This window comes from Halyomorpha halys, unplaced genomic scaffold, assembly GCF_000696795.3.
Source record: "Halyomorpha halys isolate HHAL.00 unplaced genomic scaffold, Hhal_1.1 Scaffold78.1, whole genome shotgun sequence".
NCBI lineage: Eukaryota > Metazoa > Arthropoda > Insecta > Hemiptera > Pentatomidae > Halyomorpha > Halyomorpha halys.
In genome coordinates, this window is record NW_027108467.1 from 1,478,938 (window position 1) to 1,484,540 (window position 5,603).

Sequence of the window (5,603 nt, forward strand, 5' to 3'; positions counted from 1 at the left end):
GCATCGAACCTTCGGTTTCGTTAGGCCTTTATTAATTTTATATTTATTATCTGTATTTGAATTTATGCATATAGTTATATCCTTGTAGATAATTGTTGAGTTTTAATTGAATAGTACTTATGAGTGAAAAGGGGACAGATTTTTTAATTGTTATCTAATTTTAAAATTTTGTTACTTACATTTTATATTTTAATTTTATCCAAGAAGATGACTTCGAGACCTTTTAACGTAGTAATATTATCGGTATACATATATATATACACTGGGTAATTTCTCTACACGCCTGTATCATATTATTATGATCTTACATCAAATTTACTGGATGTATTTTTATGTAAATACAGTTGTAAATATCATTAAATAAATAATGATAATAATAATAAAAAATTACGCTATATTAAGTGAGGAAAAAAAAGGATAGATTTATTGGGTTAAAGGAGAAAATATAATTGGATATATAAACTATATAATGGAGAAAAAAATAATACTAAGGAAAAAAAGGATAACAAAAAATAGAGACAACGAAAAAAAATCAGGTATTACTATTATATATAACAAATTTACTATACAATGCCTATACATTATAAGAATTTAAAAAAAAAAATCTGGCTTGGTATAAGTATGCTGCAGACCATAGATGAGCAAAAATTAGCTATAGTTGAAACTAATGGCTAAAATTGTCATGGAGACGGCCCTCATTCATGAATGATTCATTGATAAATAAATATCGTATCCATGGCAATATTAACTATTATTATCAACTATAGCTAATTTTTGCCCAACTCTCATATTGACCAACACAATACAGTTAAGCACAATAAAGTTTATGCAGTTTTTCTCCCAACTAATAATGTTCATTGTAAGGATGGCTATACGTAGTAATGTAAATAATATTTTTAAAAAATTGGAAATCCTTCCGTAAGCCAATCTCCTTCGGTCTAATTAGGCTATATCCTTAAACCATTCCATTCTTTTTCACGTCCTTTCCTTTTTACTAAATGTGCACAACCATGAAAATAACGCTCTGAGAATCCATCCATATCTACGGAACTAAATCACATAACCATGAAGTAGATAAGGAGTTATACTCTATTCCTATGATGATAACTTTCACATTCTTAACAAGATTTAACATTACTGTTTCTTTAATTTAAGCTTTCTTTAACTACAACTTTATTTATTTCTTCAACCGTATGTGCATTCTCATGAACGATTTCAGGTAAATTAGTTTAAATCATTTGTTATTTTTAGCGTATTCATTATATCACTGAATTATGTTATTTATATGTTAAATGTAAAATGTTTTACCATTTTAAATGTTATAAGTATAGGATTGTGAGCAGTCCTATTAAATGTTAAATGCATAAGAGCTCCTAGCGGATTTTCTGAGCAACCTTTCCTTCCTAAACTTCATGTTATTGTTTGGTTATAAATTTGATTAAAGGAATTTATTACAACATGCCTAAAGTAAGTGAAAATTAGAAGTAGTGTGAAAATTTGACTACTGAGTATCTAGTTAATGACAACTGTCATTACATTATTATTATTGTTATCTATTGCTTTATTAGTATTAAAAACACCCAAAGCAATGCTAACACAATCAAAACACAAACTACGAGCAAGTAACCTAACACAACGAACAAAATGGTGACGAGCTCAGCTAGTCTGTTGCGTGACGTCATTCTCCATTTAACAGACCTAGTAACAGACTCTCAACCATGTTATATATTATATCGTTTTAACATGGCAAAAGAAGGGAATATTTCCTCATTTAACATGCTTTAACATGTTAAACTAAAGATCATGAATACCCCTATTATAAGTATAGAATTGTGAGAAGCCCTGTTTAAAATCATATTAAATGCATAAGAGCTCCTACCGGATTTTTTGAGCAACTTGTTTTATAACCTTTCCTTCCTAAACTTTATGTTATTGTTTACTTATAAGTTTTGATTGACATTTCTTCGCAAACTAAAGTTGATTATTAAATGCGAAGGTAGTGGAAATTATTTAATTAATTAAAACACAGAGTGTACAAAGTTTTATCTGTTGGTAGTTTGAAGACAATGCTAACTGAACACAAACGTATGGATACAGCACAAGCGCCCTATGATTTGATCCCAAAAACCGACACTCAGCGGGTCGGCTACAAATTCAGGCAACTTGTACCAGCCAATGTAAATAACCTATCCATACGCTTGCGCATGCGCGAATTATCTATTGCTAGGCAAATACATAGAGGCACTTTAACATATCAAAGAATTTGATATTTAACTAAAGGAGAAAATTATAGTTTTTGTTATTACATTACATTAGTGAGATTTTACTTTCACTTACTTATATGAATTACGAATCGGGTGTAACATTATTTTGAGATATTCGAGATCTGGTCAGGTTTTGTTAAAACAAGGAGATTCTTTAGCACCTATCTTATTTAATTTAGCACTAGAATACGTCATTAAAAGTGTGATGAATACAGAAAAGGATTTAACTTTGGGTGGTAAAATGCCGCTACTTGGGTACGCTGATGATTTGGTATTATTGGGTGAGGACAATGAAACTATAGAACTAAATAAAACCGCGTTAATAAACTCCAGTAAGGAACTAGGTCTTGAAATAAATACGGATAAAACAAAATACATGGTTAGCAGTAGAAACGGGAGCAATATCGGTGATACAGATATAGGTGGAAATACATTTGAACAGGTAGATAGGTTTAAGTATTTAGGTTCTACGGTAACTAGAAAAAACGAAATTGATGAGGAAATAAAAGCTAGGTTAAAGGCGACAAATTTTTGTTATTTTTCAATTTCCAGACTGCTTAGCTCGCACCTTTTATCGAAAAACTTAAAAATTAGAATTTACAAAACTATTATCCTTCCCACTGTTATTTATGGATGCAAAATGTAGCCTCTTAGACTAAGGGATGAACAGCGCTTTAAGATTCTTGAAAATAAAGTATTACGTAAAATATTGGGACCAAAAAAGGATGAATTAATGGGAGAATTTAGAAGGCTATACAACACTGAATTAAGGCACCTACACCTGGTAATATATAATTCAGGTTATAGCATTGCGGCGTATAAGATGGGCGAGTAAGGTTGTAGGGCCTAGTAACGAGTGGATCTCTAAAATGTTAATAAGCACTGTACCGACGGGTAAACGTCCGAGTGGTAGACCGAAACGTAGATGGGAGGATTGCCTTAAAACTGATATATCAGTTTTAAATATATTATAGTAGAATTAGGTTTGGAGGGGCAACACTGGAAGGATGTATGTAGAGAGTGTGTGGTGGTATCGGCATCGAACCTTCGGGTTCGTTAGGCCTTTACTATTATTACTTATATCAAATATATAGTAAGGGGATTGTCACTCTGCATAATAAAGAAACAGCGGTTTTGAAGTATAAAAGGATTAATTTTATCTCAATGTAGTGAGTTTTGAGATGCGCGGTTAGATATTTTGTAATTTTTGTACAGAACTTACAGTGGTTTATTTTAGAATTTATTAAAAATTATTGAGACTTTAAATTAAAATGAACTTTTATTTTGGAGCGTTATTCTTGCTCAATTAATATTTGAACTAGAGAATTATGAGTGCTTTTTATTTTATTCATCATAAAAAAAGTTATAAACATAGGTCGTTTATATTGTTTATTATTTCTCATAATGACAAATATAAAACCATGAAGTAAACAATTATATTTCATCTAGCCATTTGATCTTTAGTCCTTTAGTTATTGTTTCAAAATATGTCAAAACAAATTGTTTATTTTGCTTATACAAATGTTTATTTATCTTTTCCTTTATCCAGTCATCAATTATCTTCTAGGTTTGACCTTTGTCCCCATGTTACATTTCTTAACTTATCAGTTAAGCTTGTGATTGATAAAATTGATATCTGCCAAGTATAGTTAGAGGGAATACAAAATGGCGGCTGTTTCAAAACGTTAAAAAAATTAATTTTTCATTCAGAAATCCATATTTTTAAAACTGTTAAACTAAAAGCTATAACTTTGCAAAACTTAATAAAACATCATTTAAAGTAGAGCCAATTTGCTAAAATATGAGCCCTAATCGAGCTGTGTAAAATTTTCAACAGTTTTTTAAAAAAAGTAAAATTTCATAACGAAAAATAAGTTAGTAAATTTATTTTGAGAAAAGTAAATTTCTAGTTGTTTGGACAAAATCTCAAGAACTATTAGACTGTACGTCTAATAAATAAATAATAAAATAAATTTACAAAATGTTGAATTCTAATTGTAAAATGTATCTGAGAAACTTTTAGACGCACAAATGTTTGTCAGGACTCAACTTAAATCTAGTTTATCGTACTATAAAGTAGTTTATGATATATATCTTTGTAGGAGTAGTAGTTTTTATGATATTTGATAAAATAAGTTTACAAAATTTTTAATTCTAATTGTTAGACGAAATCATTGACTTATCAAAAATTATATCAGAGGAACTTTTAGACATACTGATGTCTTTCAAGACTCAAATTAAATCTAGTTTATCGTACTATAAAGTAGTTTATGATATATATCTTTGTAGGAGTAGTAGTTTTCATCATATTTAATAAAATAAGTTTACAAAATGTTTAATTCTAATTGTTAGACGAAATCTTTGATTTATCCAAAAATGTTTCTGAGGAACTTTTAGACGCACAGATGTCTATTAGGCCTCAAATTAAATCTAGTTTATCGTAATATAAATTAATTTATGATGTAAGTAGATTGTAGTTATAGAAGATAGAAGAGAATATTTAGTACAAGAGCCCAAGAGGTGAAAAAAATTCAGTTATTTTACTCCAATTTTTTATATTACTTTAATAAAAACTATGTATAATTACTAGTCAAAATTGATTTGATTTTTCAGTGCATTTTTTATGAAATGTTATTTTTTAAAAACCTATATTTGGGAAACTATTGAAAGTATGGCTCATATGATATTTGCTAAAATAAATTGATTTATAGTTGTTCGGACAATAAGTTTGATTTATGAAAAACTTCATTTCAGAAACCATTGGACGTACAGATGTTTGCCAGCGCTCAAATTAAAGCTAGTTATATCTTTGTAGGAGAAGTAGTTTTCATGATATTTGATAAAATAAATTTACAAAATGTTAATTTCTAGTTGTTCGGACAAAATCTCGAGAACTATTAGACGTACAGATGTCTGCCAGCACTCAAATTAAAGCTAGTTTAATGTGTTGTAATGTAGTTTATGACATGTATCTTCGTAGGGGCAGTAGTTTTTATGATATTTGCGTATGAAATTTTGTCCGAACAACTATAAAACAATATATTTGAGAAATATTATTAAAACAATTAATCTCACGTAGATAAACGTCATAAAAGTAGGTATATTACATTAAACTAGTTTTATTATGAGTGCTGATAGATATCTGTACGCATAATGATTCCTGTATAATGATATATAGTCTTCCGAAAATAAATTTACTAACTACTGATTTTTCGTTATTTCTTTTTGAAATGTTGCTTTTTAAAAAGCTATATCTCGAGAACTATTGAACGTAAATAACTCTATTAGGACTCATATTTTAGCTAATTTACTCTTCTTTAAATGCCATTCTCTTACGGT